The sequence below is a fragment of the Taudactylus pleione genome, unplaced genomic scaffold (assembly GCF_031769625.1).
Source record: "Taudactylus pleione unplaced genomic scaffold, aTauple2 ptg000037l, whole genome shotgun sequence".
Lineage (NCBI taxonomy): Eukaryota > Metazoa > Chordata > Amphibia > Anura > Myobatrachidae > Taudactylus > Taudactylus pleione.
Window position 1 is genome coordinate 15457981 of NW_028284439.1, and position 17328 is coordinate 15475308.

Genomic DNA, 17328 nt, shown 5'->3' on the forward strand with positions numbered 1-17328 from the left:
GAGACATAGCTCTCTTTCACCTCCCCTCATGCCAGGATACACTACTTCAGTGCCTATGTACTTGGTGCAATTAGTATTTTTATCATGTTCATCTAGTAAATGTTTAGGTAATCTGTGGATGAGAAGGCCTTTTTTGAAATTTAAAAGATGTTATCTGAATCTGGTCTTCAAGGTTCTGGTGATTTTGGCAACAAATCGGAGGCCTCAAGGACATTCTTCTAATAGGGATATGTATGTGATCCCTCTCTAGAACTATGCTCTCCAGTATATACAGTAGCAGTTTTCTTCCAGCATTGTTTAAACTCCGTTGTTCAGTTTCCTCGAAACAGCACATAAATACTTGCATTTCAATTTGCATGTTTCCAGGCAGAGCCTTCATACCAGCTAATTACTCTGCTGCTTTCAGGGTGGGAACAAACTAGCCTGGGCTGCAACCTGGGCCCTCATTTAGTAAAGTCCATATCCTCTTGTGGGATTCCTGGTGAAGTCTGGTGGGGGTCTTAGACTCAGCACCAGGATATTTCATTGTACCAATTCCACCTGTTTGCATTAACCATCTATGTGGGTATGTGTACTCTTATACACTTGCTACCTGTATCTGTTTTGAGCTCCAGGGTTATTGCAACATACTCTGTGTATCTCATTGCACTCTACATGATATTTCCCAGTGCCAGCACATACATGGATCTTATTACATGCAACTTGCTGTCCAAGCAGTGGCTGCAGCTCCATATACCTTATTGCATGCTACGCACTGTTTCCATAGTGCCAGCACATATGTGGATCTCGTTACAAGCTAAGCACTGTCCAAACAGTATGTCACAACCAGGGTTTCCCGGCATAGGGACCGATGGATATTACCTGTGAGGGCACTGTGGTGTGGTCCTTCTCATGGAGGGGCTGGTGTCTGGCGGCGGGCATTGGCTGTGCTAGGTGTTCTGCGGACACTGTGTAATTCTGTCCGGGGTATGCCTGGTGGTGTTTCCAATCTACTCTGGTATGGGCGCCGCCATCTTGCCTCTGGTCATGTGACTTAGCAGCTCCAGTCCTGGTGTGTCACATGCTCTCTCTGACCTATCATGATTCTGCACTGGGTACGTAAGGGAGTCCAGAGCTTCCCATAGTTGCCAGTGCAACGTGTTTCACAGCATATGCTGTGAGAGAGTTCCTGTGCTCCAGTAAACCTGTCTGTTTACCTGTGCTCCTGCTGGATCCCAGCTTCCAAGCAGCGTGCATTGCTCTGCCTGCTCACAGTCTCCTGCTGGAACCACCCTGCACCTTCCATTAACTCTCTCCCTGTCTAAAGACCTGAGTGTGCAGTTAACCCTGTTCCTACACTGTCTCCAGTTTCCTAGCTCTCTGCAGCTATCCAGTTTCTACACTGAGCCATCTCAGTGCTAATCATCAGTTAACCTACTACTCCATAACCTCTCTAGATTTCATCTCACCAGTATCAATTTGTAACCTGATATCCTGTCTGCAGCCTTGCAGTAACCATTTGGATTACAATTACTTTTTATTATTTCTGCCACTATCTGGACATTACCCACTCCTGCTTCACTTCAGTTTTAAGTCATCACCTCCCCATCTATATTCTGGACTTTATATTATCAGTGTACATGTCTTCAAGTTCACCCATTTAAAAACCCACTTTTCAGTTTAAATCTGTTCCAGTGTCTGCTCCTGTTACCAGCCCGGGTCCACAACAAACACAGATCCTAACACAGTAACAACAGCATTGTGTACCCTATTGCATGCTATGCACTGTAAAAACAGTGGCAACACATGTACGTTATTACATGATATGCACTGCTCAACCACTACCAACACCTCTGTGCATTTTATTGCATGCTATGCATGTATAAACAATGCCAATGCATCTCTGTACCTTGTGGCATGCCAGCAAAATACAACACTTTGTGTACTTTGCTGTACCTTTATCATTTTTGCCTACTGTCTTAAACAATGCAGTGTATTCTGTGGCTTGTATATTTAATCTCCTTTTATTTGATTTTGTGACACTACAATATTTCCACCATTGGAACTACAAAAGACTCCATTTCTGACATTGGAACTACAAAATACATAATTTCCAGCACAGGAACTACAAAAAAACCCATGATTTTTGGTATTGTTAGGACAACAAAATGACGTCACTACCTGTATTGTCAGAACTGCTGGATGACGTCACTTTCAGCCAATGGGTAAAGATGGGGATTCATAAATGTAGGAATACAATACTGTATCTCATAGTGACTAATCTCATCATAACTTACTTTACCTCTATATTACTTCATATTGCACACAATGTAAATTGAAGTTCATCTAAGACTGAATCCCAGCTAAACCAGAAGTGACATCAGAACTCGGAACTTGCCAAAAAAAAATGGAAGTATCATCCACACATGCTATTTAGGCCCCGGAGATTACTAGAGCTGATATTCATGCCCTGAGGAAAAGAAAGTAACTCTCGAAATGCATTGATACCAGTTCCGGATGCGCATAGCCTAAAAAACTTTACCTGAATCTTGTGATATTCTCATGGTATTTGGAGGGTCTAGAGCCTCCTAATTGGCACATCACTGACCATGGAAACTGCATTTATCGGGTAAACAGTCTATTATTTGACTTACTATTAATGTATATTGCCATATTATGATGACTGTTGTTATGGTTTTTATTAAATGTATCAGTTTTACTCCATGGTCACTGATTCATATGTATGTTTACATACTAAATGGACTGAATATAATTTTCATACTGTTATCGATGTACAGTATTCTCACAACTATTTTATGTTTCATGTACCTGAGTGTGACTAGAGAGCATCTATACACATCCCAAGGGAAGTTTAATTTCATTTATTTTTTTCACCCTGCCCTAAACATTTTTCCATCTATCTGTTTCAGTGCCACTTTTGGCATACCTGTTAATTTCACATAAATAAAGAGCTAGTCTACATCTTTTGGTGCCGTCTAACTGCCATTTTGTTTCAAGTTGTGTCTTAACACATTCCTTTCACTTTGATACATTTATGCTTATTATCATTACACCAATGTCAATCTGATTATTGCTACTGTAACAACTAGATACAGTATGTGCTGCATTATTCTCCATTATGAACAACTACCTTTTAGTGTTTTTGGATCTGTTTCTATTTATAGTAAACTTTCCCATTTAAGAAAGCTTGCATATGCTGTTATGTGGTGTACCATTGTATAATTTATTATCCTTTTTTATGATCTGTTACCCCAGCCTATCTCCTTAACACTTATGGCTACTACAGAATATTATGCACAATTTACATTTTATGTATTTATTTTTATTCAGTATTTATTACTTTCTGTTTGTATGGATGGTTCACTGATATATTATATTTATAATTAAATCTAGGTTTGTATAAAGAAGTCTGAAGAAGCGGGCAGAATACCTTAAAAACATGTATCCAGATTATGCAATTCTTCTTCAATATGCCTTATGCAAGATGTTGTTTTCCCTGCCACCTGTGGGATTCTTGAACCAACTGCAATGGACTTTTAAATAAATTTGAAGTTATTTATAAGAAGTGGTATTGACTCTTTCTAAAACCTTCTCTATTAAATATGCAGGTAAGTGTTTGGGGCTGTGGAGACTATACATTGTGGAGACTATTATGTGACACACAGTGGACACAATAATGGGGTCCTGGGATCTGACGTGTGACAGTAATTTCAATTGCTGTTTCAGACACTTAATTACCAGAATCACAGCAAGAATACCATATTATCTTAGCTGCCACACAAAAATATCTAGCATTCTCCACTTCTTTCTGTTATTTGACCTTGTTAGAGATTATGAAAATCCTTCACCTTGTGTGGTTATCTGTCTCTAACAAACCCTGTCAGGCAGGACACTCTACAATTGTATACAATCCATAGAAAATATTTCTGGCCTTCCATGGCTTCTTCCATTAGAGGATGATAGTGGCGACAATGAAAGTAGATCACACCATGCATTGGGCTTCTGCAAGCAAAGCTGCATCAAAAGGTTTACAATTACAAGCTATTAGGCATGGTGCTTGTTGGTCCCCTGCATGGACTTTTGTGAGGCAATATTGGAGACATGACTATCTCAAAAAGATCAAATTTCTCTGTGCAATATACCAAATAGAATTCATAAAAATGTCTTACCGAACTCTTCTAACTCCTTCAAGAAAGTTTGCGAACCATGGACTCACAACCTTTTGATAATTTTTCTTGATACTGTATGTGACCATTTGCAAGGCGTTGAATGGACGATAGAATGGGCAGCTACCTCACCCAGATGGGCAGTAGCCACCATTGGTTACCAATAAGTTTCAATTCAACACCCTTAAATGAGGAACTATTATTTCTCTTACACCCAGCCAACATAATTAAATATATCCTTTTAAACAACTTTAATCAGCGTTCCTTAATGACAGATATAATTTTTTTATTCCAATTGAAATCATATTTTTACACATAATAGTTACTAATAGTTACATGTATTTCTGAATTCTAAAATAACATAAATACAATTTGGAATAAAATAACAAAGTTAGTAATAATGAGATTTCTTCTAAGGGCAAGATTAGTATCCTTTAGGAACAATGGCATACCCAATCAAGGGAAGATAATAGCACATAAAATCAGGCAAAAACTAGAAGGATTTAGTACAAAGAAAACTATTATAAGATGACATACTTGGAATAATAGCGTGATGACTGGTGTAAGCGGAAATAACACACAAAGTTTTCAATGGAAAATGAAACATTTTGTGCAGAAAAGAAAGTAAATGTATGACAGATAAATTATGTATTAAACTTACCGATAGGTTGCATAATTATTTTTATTCAGAACAAATAAAGGGATAAATTGATTGGTCAGTATAAAAGGCTTAAAACTATAATTGCACAGTGCAGAACAAGCCACATCAACCCACAACATACAGTTTCTGAAGCAAGAGACTACATACATGTCTAAGAGGGCAGCATAAACAATGTAATCAAAAGAAAGGGTAAGATGGAATTACCAACCAATATGTACTTTTTGCAATTCACAATCCCAATTGTTAATTTCCAAATGATTATTTCTAATTTTGCTTGTGGTTGAAATACAAAATCATAATCAACTTCTCTGCAAACATTAAGCGCTAGCTGTATTAATTAACGTAATACAGGGCAGTGGTGTAATTAGGATATTTGAAATCCAGGGCAAGATAAAAAAGTGGGCGTGACCACATGCCACAAGGGGCGTGTCCACTGAAAAATGAACATACCATGACCACCGTTTCTCTCGTCACTCTGGGAACATTCCTTTCCATTCCATATGCACCTTAATGCCCCCAGTAGTAGTGACCCATATGCAATGCCCCTCAGTAGTAGTGCCCCTTATACAATGCCTCCCAGTAGTAGTGCCCATCATGCAATGGCTACTATAGTAGTGCCCCTTAAGCAATGTCCCCAGTAGCAGTGCCCCTTAGGCAATGCCCCCTGTAGTAGTGCCCTTTAGGCAGTGCCCCAGTAGTAGTGTCCCATATGCAATGCTCCCTGTTGTAGTGTACATTATGCAGTGACCCCTATGCAGTGCCCCCAGTAGTAGTGCCCCATGTGCAATGCCCCCTGTAGTAGTGCCCATTATGCAGTGCCCCAATGGCACATGCCAAAAATGGGTGTGGCCTTGTGGAAAGGGGTGTGGTTTAATGTGAAACACCATTCCCGCAAGCCACTCCCCCTGTTTCAGTCATTCTGGGGGCATGCCTACCACTCCAGGAGCTGATGGGTATGCCCACAGTCCCTCTCTCCAGTGAATAAGAACAGCGAGCATGTGAATGAGTATTTTATTACCTATATGATTTCTCTGCAATGGGGAATCTCTGAAGAAATTGATCCTCCCTGGACAGGCAGTGTCTTGAGTTGGTATTTGCTATTCATGCACAAGATCCCATGGTCTGGAAGCCACCTGTATGTGTCCCAATAAAACCAATGTCATTATCATGCAACAGAGGTTCAACCAGATAATAAATGTGGGTTTCTCATATCAAACAATTTTATATTAATGAAATATATTTGCTCCTTTGGTACCATTTGCATCAGAATATGGTTTCATTAGCATTGTTATCTTACTGAAGATTACTGTGTCCCAGTGTTTTCTTCTAATAGTATCAGTGTTCCTACCATCCTATATGTGTGTCTCCAGTGCCACCGCCTTGGTGTGTCTCCAACCTATCCTCTCTTGTGTGTTTCTTCAGTGCTACCTCCCTGCACCTCTCCAGTGCCACCCCCAATTCTCTCCACCACCATCCACCCACAGTGCCATCTTCCTGCGTCTCCCGAGCGCCATCATCCTGTGTCTCCTCAGTGGCGTCCTCCTGCCCTAGCACAGAATAGCCCTTCTTTTTCACACACAGTTCATCTCCCCTTAGCACAAAATACCCCCTCCCCCAAGAACAGATCAACCCCCCTGTCCCCATAGACAGATCATCATTTCCCTTGACCCTTAGTATAGCAGACCCCCATCCCCAGACAGATTATCTCCCCCACCCCTAATGTAGCAGACCCCCATCCCCAGACAGATCATCATCTCCCCCACCCTTAGCATAGCAGACCCAACATCCCCCAGGCAGATCATCATCTCCCCCACCCCTAGTATAGCAGAGCACCCCCTCCACACAGACAGATCATCTCCCCCTGCCCCTAGTATAGCAGACCCCCACTCCCACACAGACAGATCATCTCCCCCACCCCTAATATAGCAGGCCCCCCTTCCCACAGACAGATCATCTCCCCCACCCTTAGTATAGCAGACCCCCCCTCCCCCAAACAGATCATCTCCCCCACCCTTAATGTAGTAGACCCCCATCCCCTGACAGATCATCATCTCCCCCGCCCTTAGTATAGCAGACCACCCTCCCCCACAGACAGATCATCATATCCCCACCCCTAGTATAGCAGAGCACCCCATCCCCACAGACAGATCATCTCCCCCTGCCCCTAGTATAGCAGACCCCCACTCCCACACAGATCATTTCCCCCGCTCCAATATAGCAGACCCCCTTCCCCCAGACAGATCATCTCCACCCCCTAATATAGCAGACCCCCCTCCCACACAGTCAGATCATCTTCTCCCCCACCCCTAGTATATCAGAGCCACCCTCCTCCACAGACAGATCATCATCTCCCCCACCCCTAGTATATCAAACCTCCCTCCCCTACAGATAGATCATCACTCCCTAGACTGCAGCCAGACCCAATTGTCTCCTCTCCCCAGGCTGTGAAATGAAACTTAAACATGACACTTCACAGACTGGGGAGGGGAGAGTGGAGAAGTTGTGATCAGGCTGACAGACTGCTCTGACTGGCCCCCCATCCTGGCTGGAGGTAGACCATGGATGTACTGGAGGCAGAACCATCAGTGGTGCCTGATGGGTCTGCAAAAGCTCAAGGGCGGAGCTACGGCAGTGGGGCATGCGCAGCAGCTCCCCCATCTGCCATGTTTTTTTCTAACAAGTAACACTGCCCTATTAGAGCTGAGCTCCAATCACAGCAGCCAGGCCGGCTGAGCAGAGCAGCAGGAGTGAATGAAGGGCTCCAGGCTAGGCCGCATACATGTATTTGGTCCCAAACTGTCGGACCACATAAAATGTTTGTTTGGGCTGCATGCGGTTTGTGGCCACATGTATGACATGCCTGCACTAGACTTTATATCGTCTGATCCGGCGGATCGGATGACATATCGTCCACATTGGACAGTTTGTATCCGCTATGTCACTGACAAAGCACGCAACATTGCCCTTCGGACCTGCATGCAGATATCATTAGTGGGGGGCATATCTTCGGTGCCGGGATCGGCCAGTTTATTTGCATTTGCAGTTGCTGACACCCCCGCCAGGTCCTGCCACAAACTAAATTACGCTGGGAACACATCCTTTAGTGTGTACCCAGCTTAAGAGTAGTCTGACAACTGAGTTATAAATCTAAAGGGTCTGTTTATTAAAGATTGAAACTGCGTAACTTTCACCTTCAGTATTTATTCTTCACCGTTTACTGCACCTAAAACTTCTTTCATAATTATGCCTGTTTAAGTTGCATTACAAGCGTAATCAGGTTAATCAAATACAAATATAAAATCCTTATCATAGTCATCCATAAACATACACATAAGGAGCTGGCTGCTATTTTAGAGAAAGAAATGACAGACATGCTAAAAGAGAGGAACATAAAAAATTCACAGATAAGTGATGAGAAGACTTCCAGGGTTGAAATAGGGAGACAACAGTGACCAGGACATTTTAGATGACATTTTAGATGACAGTAAGGTAATAGAATGCTGATGTTTTTAGTAAGGTTCATTTGTTTAGCAGGGATTTAGTCAAGAGACCAGCAGCCGTGAGGCTGCCGGTCTCTATGCCGATGCTGAGAGGTGTCGAATTACCGATGCCTATCTTAATCCCGACACCGGAATCTCTAACCAGGTAAGTCTGGGGCACCAGTGCTGTTAGCCACAGGAGGGGAGGGTTATGTTTAGGGCAGTTAGTGGAGTTAGCGTTAGGTTTTGAGGTTAGGGTTAGGCACCCCTAGGGGGGAGGGTTAGGGTCAGGCACCACTGGGGGATTAGGTTTAGGCAATAAGGGGGGAGGGTTAGGTTTAGACATGAAGGAGGTGGACTTAAGTTCAGGAACTAACGGATAGGGTTAGTGTTAGGGTGCCAGGTGGGGAGGGTTAGGGTTAGGCTACAAGAAGGGAGGGTTAGGTTGGGGGAGAGGGTAAGTATACCTACCTGATCCCTGTCAGGATAACAACCATCTGGATGCTGCTGTCGGTATTGTGACAGGAGGTATCCCGATAGCCGGCATTACATACCGGATCCGTGTAGCATTGATAGACTATATTACTAAGCAACATTATATACAAACTTGTGGGATATAATGCTTTTTATTCACATGAGTATCAAAGACTCAGACACGTCAGAGATGGATTGGCCATTGAATTCACAGGGAAGATTCCCGGTGGGCCGATGCACCCGAGGGGCCACCTGACAGCTGGGTGACTTTTTCTTAATTAGTCTTTCCTTTTTTTGCTACCTGTAACTGGCAGAGCCATCTAGTGGCCACCATCAGTACTGCAGGAGGCAGCCCCACACCACAACCTTCGTGCTCTGCTCAGGCTAGAGAGGAAGTCAGTTTACTTTGACTTCCTGTCTGCCAGCTAGAGCACGCAAAGCAGCTGCATTACCTAGTATGGGACACAGAACAGAGGTAAGAGCTGGATGTGGGAAAACCAGCCCTGTGTGACCACTCCTTGTATGCACAGCCCTGTGTGACAGCCTTCCTACTGTGCGCAGCCCTGTGCAATAGCCTCTTCTGTGCCCAGCCCTGTGCGACAGCCACTTCTGTGCCCAGACCTGTGTGACAGCCCCTTCTATGCCCTGTATAGAGAGGTGGTTAGGTGCACTGTCAATGAGCAGCCAGTCAGAGGTAGTCAGCCTCTAGATAGCTAAACAAAAGTGTAAAAAGATTGGCACTTAATGGCTGATATTACCTTTAAAATATGAAAAATCTAATAAAGATAATATATTACTGAGAAGCGGATGTCTAAAAACACAATGAACATTTATTAAACAATAAATACATACAACATTAGTTATTAATAAGTACTCTGTATGAGCATAAATGGTGAGTCATATGATAGTTCTATGGAGATCCTTAATGGGAAATTGATGAAACATAAGTGGTATCCAGGTAGAAAGTCAATGTAAAGTAGGACATAGGTTCAAAAACAGCAGATAATTACCAATGGAAAATCCTTAGGGATAGCAGTCCAATTAGCAGATCACTGCAGAAGTAATATCAGTGGTACAGGAGACTGGAATTGAATCATCAGTCCACAGGAAATTCCCTCAGGATGGTGGTTCGATTGGCAGGTCACTGCAATAGTGTGCGGTGGTGATGGCAGCTTTATCCTCAAGCAATGAGGGTAGAACCGTAAATTTTAAATATATAGAGTGTTCTCTGGATCCACGATGAAAAGATGTCCCAATGTCCATAGAATAATATTCAGAAATGGCTTAACGCGTGTCGCTGAATATTAATGCTCCAGCTTCATCAGAAGCATAACTAAACTGACTCTAGGATACTCCTTATATACCCCTTTAATGAGTAAAACAGTACAATTCAATACACAGTAAGCACCTGTGTATTGAATCATTTCTATTTAGATTAGACTTCCGCTTCTCTAAAATAATAGAAAATAGATATAAAAACGAAGGCAATCCTTTTTTAACACACTATAGTGTACATATCTTAACAAAATGCAGAAATAAAAGAAAACATTACCGTGGTATTACTATTTGCTTGAATTAGTATGTTTATTACGATTCCGATCTGATCACGTGATCGTAAATTGTCACGTGATAGGAAGTAACTAGCAATGTTGCCAGCATATGTTTACCGGTTGTGTAGCAACTGACTGTGTCATAGAGCCTCCGGTCATCTGACCATGTCAGATGTCTAAAGGAGACCAATAATGGATTGGTATTAGAGGACCTCAGTTACTAAGCAACCATCTATATACATAGATGTATTTAAAATAAATTATGGGACCAATTATATTCTATATGTCTAACATGGAACCTAGAGAAAGTAAATAGTTGTGTAATTCATAAATTAGACGGATCATGTTGCGATCTCCATACATATATAGATATAAATAATTGCATGGTTCAGCTATATGTCTATTGAGAATTTATATTCGATCACATGATAAATTAAACATGTTCTAATTTAATGAATCAAAAAATGGAGACTCCTAATGACAATGAGAGTTTCCAAATTGTATGTAATATTACCAGTATATATTTACCGGTTGCGTGGTAACTGATTGTGTCATAAAGCCTCCGATCCTGTGACCAAGTCATGTGTCTAAAGGAGACCTATAGTAGATTGGTATTAGTAAACCTCAGTTGTTAAGCAACCGTCTGTGTGTATTCGATGTAATTAAAATGACATTGTGGGACTATTTATATTGTATATATCTAATATAAAAATCCCAAAACAGTGAATAATAGTGTAGTTAATAAGTTAACTTACATATATAGATAAATATAGGTAATTCCATGATATGGCTATATGTCTATTAAAGGTTTGTACTCGTTCACATAACAAATTAAATATGTTCTCATTCATAAATCAAAACATGGTAACTACTATTGACAATGAGGGTTTCCAGATAAACTGAATGTCAACCACTCATTAACACAATATGACATATATCAAATTGTTATCATTTAGTCAATTGACCATAATCATAGTAAGCTTAGTTAGTAGTTTGTCATATTGCTCTCTATCTGTATTATAATACCATTTTAGATGAATGTAGAAATAGATGCCACCATCTAAATGTACAGTCAGGTGCATAAATATTGGGACATTGACAGACTTTTCATATTTTAGCCTCTATTCACCACCACAATGGCTTTGAAATGAAACAAACAAGATGTGCTTTAACTGCAGACATTCAGATTTAATTTGAGGGTAATTACATCCAAATCGGGTGAACGGTGTAGGAATTACAACGGTTTCTATATGTGCCTCCCACTTTTTAAGGGGCCAAAAGTAATGTGACTATCAACTCAAAAGCTATTTCATGGACAGGTGTGGGCTATTCCCTCGTTATTTCATTATCAATTAAGCAGGTAAAAGGTCTGGAGTTGATTCTAGGTGTGACATTTGCATTTGGAATCAGTTGCTGTCGACTCTCAATATGAGATCCAAAGAGCTGTCACTATCAGTGAAGCAAGCCATTATTAGGCTGAAAAATCAAAACAAACCCATCAGAGCGATAGCAAAAACATTAGGTGTTGCCAAATCAACTGTTTGGAACATTCTTAAAAAGAAAGAACGCACCGGAGAGCTCAGCAACACCAAAAGACCTTTAAGAGCATGAAAAACAACTGTGGTGGATGACAGAAGAATTATTTCCCTGGTGAAGAAAAACCCCTTCACAACAGTTGGCCAAATCAAGAACACTCTCCAGGAGGTAGGTATATATGTGTCAAAGTCAACAATCAAGAGAAGACTTCACAAGAGTGAATATAGAGGGTTCACCATAAGATGTAAACCATTGGTGAGCCACAAAAACAGGAAGACAAGATTAGAGTTTGCCAAACAACATCTAAAAAAGCCATTACAGTTCTGGAACAACATCCTATGGACAGATGAGACAAAGATCAACTTGTACCAGAGTGATCGGAAGAGAAGAGTATTGAGAAGGAAAGGAACTGCTCTTGATCCAAAACATACCACCTCATCAGGAAGCATGGTGGTGGTAGTGTCATGGCGTGGGCATGTATGGCTGCCAATGGAACTGGTTCCCTTGTATTTATTGATGATGTTACTCTGACAAAAGCAGAATGAGTTATGAAGTGTTTCAGGCAATATTATATGCTCATATTCAGTGAAATGCTTCAGAACTCATTGGACTGCGCTTCACAGTGCAGATGGACAATGACCCGAAGCATACTGCAAAAGCAACCAAAGAGATTTTTAAGGCTAAAAAGTGGAAAGTTATGCAATGGCCAAGTCAATCCCCTGACCTGAATCTGATTGAGCATGCATTTCACTTGATGAAGACAAAACTGAAGGGAAAATGCCCCAAGAACAAGCAGGAACTGAAGACATTTGCAGTAGAGGCCTGGCAGAGCATCACCAGGGATGAAACCCAGCGTCTGGTGATGTCTATGCGTTCCAGACTTCAGGCTGTAATTGCCTGCAAAGGATTTGCAACAAAGTATTAAAAAGTGAAAGTTAGATTTAGGATTGTTTAGTTTGTCCCATTACTTTTGGCCCCTTAAAAAGTGGGAGGCATATATAGAAACAGTTGTAATTCTTACACCGTTCACCTGCTTTGGATGTAATTACCCTCAAATTAAATCTGAAAGTCTGTAGTTAAAGCACATCTTGCTTGTTTCATTTCAAAGCCATTGTGGTGGCGAATAGAGGCCAAAATATGAAAATTCTGTCAATGTCCCAATATTTATGCACCTGACTGTACCAGTAATATACTGATATACAGAGTAACCAACAGTCGGATATCAGATCGATGAAAAAATTCTATTCAATGTCTGTATAATCCTCAAGTAGAATAATAATAAAAAAAAAATACATAACTATATATATCTCAATACCCATCATTAAATCTGCAGACTACTAAATGGTATGGTAGAAATAATATCATAGTGGTCAAAATACATCATTGGTCCCAATGAGTAATTCCTTCTATGTCTTAATAACCAAAACTGATCTATTCACAAATATTTATACTAAACCTATGATGTATACTCGATATTAGATGACTGAGTTTAGTTCGATGGTTTCGTTCAGTCCTGTCAGATGTAAAGAATTAAATTGCGAGGTCCAATATACCTCTTGGCGACATAATTTGTTATATCACATATCGAGAGACAGTTTGGATTACCATCATGTTTCAGAGAATAATGTCTTGAAACGCTATATTGATAGCGTTTCAAAATATTGTATCTGTGTTCCATAAATCGTACATGTTATGACCTGGTTGTGCGACCTACATAGTATAATCCACAGCCGCACATGAGTCCATATATAATATAACATCTCTCACAGTTCATGAAATATCGTAAAGTATACTGTTCATTATTTGTAGGTATCATAATTGTAGTCACCCTTCTGTTTACATGGGAACACATCTGGATTTCCCACACTTATAAAAACCTAGTGGTCTTTGGACTAACCAGTTTGAGCCACCTTCTTGTGTTTTGTCAGTTTTTTCTATTTTGAGATGACTATGTACCAAAATAGTTTTAATTGATCTATTTTTTCTATAAATTATCTGTGGATTTGTAGGTAAGAGGGTACTGAGTAAAGAGTCCTGAGAAAAATTACTTCAACCCAAGATTCCTAGGTCTTCAGATGATATGGACAATAAACACTTGTCTTTTGTCTGTAAATATAACAACCAAGCTTCGGCTATTAAGAGTATTATTAAACAAAATTATCATATATTAAAACAGGCAGGAAGACCGAATCTGTATGGCAGAGGCATGGTCAATATGAAGTGATTCTCATAAAAACATATATTTTTCCCACCCCCTCCCCATTGAGCCACAATTTGCAATATCCGACCCCGCCACCATCATATGTCCTCTGCATATGCCCTCCAGGCTTCTCCCAGAGATCGGCAACTATGCTGTTATGTGATTGTCATTTGTTGTACAGTATATGTGTACTAGAGTCTTTTAAAAAATCTATTTACCTTGTGCAATAAGGTCTTTATAGAATGCCTCTACATTTTAAATATTCCATAATTATTCTAAACATTCATCTTACATATGACATCCTGAATATTGAAGAAAATGAATATATAGTTTGTTGCATATGGGTGCATGACATTGCAAGTTGCACAGGCAACAACAACAAGTTCAATGTTGGCAGACATGGTAGGCTAAAACAAAGCATCTTTTGCCCTAGACTTTACAGCTTCTGCATCAGAATGACCATTTCAATATTGCTGCAGTGTGCTGGAGGGAATATCCCTTTTTTTTTCTCTGGTTCATTGTAAACCCCACCCTTTACAAGCACATGCAGGGCCGCCAAGAGCCAAGGCGGGCCCCGGTAATAGGGAGCGTGGCCTAATCCCGGGAGGCGTGGCCACGCCCCCTTGCCAACAAAAATAAATAAATGAAAAAGATTTGGCGCTGCGTGCCGGGGAGGGGGGCGCTCTGATCCCCCTCAGCCTGGCGCAAAGCCAGGGGGGCGCGATCAGTGTGATCGCTTCCCCGCAAAGGCATAGGAGACTGCTGTTGCTGCTGCTCAGCAGCCATGAGCAGTCTCCAACTGCAGCTCAGCACACGCTGTGTGCTGGGCTGCTGTGAGGGAGGGAGGGTGGCGTCGGACCCCGGCCCCCGCCGGATCCCTCAGGAAGCCCGGGCCCGGGTAATCTGTACCCGCACCCCCCCCTCTTGGCGCCCCTGAGCACATGGGCAATATCATTAAGCTGATTTGAGCGATCACCATATTTTATATTTGTAGTTCTGAGAGGCATGAAGAGAGCCAGCATAGGGAGGATCTGCTGGTCCTTATAGTGCCATTTGGAGGTTTCTGGGGTACCTCCTAGGTGAGTCAGCTCTCGGCTTATATATGTGCTGTTATTATGCAGTACATTAATTGTAATTATATCACCCAGAGTGGGTGCTACTATGTGGTAGCAATAATTGTTTTGGGGTGAGCGTTTGGGCATGGGGCCCCCGGGGTTACTCTGGCTTGGCCGTTTTCAGGGCATCACCACTTAATTCACATAAATACTTTTTCATCACTTTTCTATGTTTATTATTTATGTAATTTTAATTCTTTCTTATTATATAAACACTCATTGATTATCTTTTACCAATCTATACTTTACACTTCACTATCACCTTTCTTCCATTTTTCGTGTGATGCCCTGGGAATGGTCCTTGGCTGGATTCTTTTGGGGTGCCTTGCGCCTCAGACGTGAACCCCTTAATGTTAGGGATGCCGGTATAGAGGAGCCTTGACGTTGGCCCGGTGCTTATTCATATATTTGCAAATCTATGCAACTAATACCTCTGAATTTCTATTATTATGTAGGATTCAAGTATTTTTGCCAATATTGCTGCAGTGTGCTGGAGAGAATATCCCTTTTTTTCTCTGGTTCAGTGTAAACCCTGCCCTTTACAAGCACCTGGGCAATATCATTAAGCTGATTTTAGCGACCACCATACTTTCTATCAGGATTACCATGGTACAGCTGAGTGCTATAAAACTTTTGTAGGATTAAAAGATAATATACTATTGTACTTGGAGGAGCACATCATGCATGAAAAAGAAGGGACAGTAGTACTAGTACAGATCCCTGGAGGATGAAAGCCAGCACAACTTTAGATAAACAGTAGAAGTCATTATAGAAGATAGCATCACAAAGCTCATCAAACCGTCAAGAAGAGAGAAGAGAGTTTATTCGTCTCCATTTAATCAATATGTACAGTACTTCAGGCTCAGAAATGAAGGCATGAGAGTGGCCATTGGTCACACTAGTACACCATATCCAAATGATAATGCTGATGCTTCAACATGAAACACCGGATACTGGCTGAAGCAGTGTGCAGGGCTTTCATGGAACTGTGATGAGGGGCTGGTGATTGATTTAAGCAAACAATCATTGGATATCCATATATGAAGTCATGGAACTTTTTGCAAGAAAACATGAATGTCAGAAGCTTTTTTTCAATTTGCATGCAACAGCATCAAGGCCATGCTGTAAGACATATGCAGATAACACATGGAGGTTTACATCAAAGAATCACAATACAAGACTACTGGGGAGCATGGACAATTGTATCATTGTGATGAGAATCCCAACACCACACAGCATCCTGGTGTAACAAATGATGCATGCTGCAATAAAGTAGAAACTTGAAAAGATAGTTGGTTATGCCTAGGAATTGATGAAGACTGATCTCATCTGATGATGTGGCCATTAAATGTACTGTATGGCCTATATCTTTACATGGTTAGGCTTGACACTCTGGGGCGTGAGTACAGTAGATGACCAAAATAGGGAACTTTGGTGACACAGAGGCAACACTTGTCAGGGTTGATCATCATATTCAGCCACATTATCTTATACAGGACTTTGAGTACGGATTGATCATGCTCTTCCATAGAGTAATCCCATATCAGTATCTTGTCCACAATTGTTTCACATGGAAAACACTAGAATAGGTGCTCCCATAAAGAGTTCATAAGTCACTTGAAGAAATGCATATCTGCCCACTGGTAGCATAAAAGTAGTCAGCATGGAAGACTCTGTTCAATGTGATCTGACAAAATCCATATTTGGCATCTAAAGTGGTGAAAATCTTGGCATTAAGCATATCAGCAATCACATGCTTCTCTGATATCAGGGGTTGTTGGGGATGCTTGAGAGCTTTGATTGAATGGACCGAATTGATGAAGAGATGGACAGGCCCATCTTTCTTGACAGTTGCCACCGCTGGAGACACACTTGGAGTGGCCTCTTCCACAAGGGTGATAATTCCAAGTACAGTCGTGATTGAGTACAACTATAACTTGATATTTCATATCAAGCAGTATACACCTTGGATTAAAGATGGTTGGAGCAATAGCTTCATTCAAATACATGTGATATGTTACAGATACATGTAGCTTACTTTTTAAATAGGTCAGCAAATTCTGAGTTCTGGGATGCCCAGATGTACTGCATGTAAATCTGCATCTAATGTAACCAGGCCCAACCTGATGCTATCCAGTAGATCCAGT

General features: G+C 41.2%; 1 long non-coding RNA gene across 1 annotated transcript in view; it reads left to right on the forward strand.

Moving 5' to 3' along the window:
* Positions 1 to 3475, forward strand: part of LOC148538753 (uncharacterized) — a 36468-nt gene extending 32993 nt beyond the window's left edge. Inside the window, exon 4 of the long non-coding RNA XR_015871560.1 lies at positions 3394 to 3475. This is a non-coding gene — a long non-coding RNA (uncharacterized LOC148538753). The remainder of the gene's footprint in view (positions 1 to 3393) is intronic.
* Positions 3476 to 17328: the final 13853 nt, after the last annotated feature.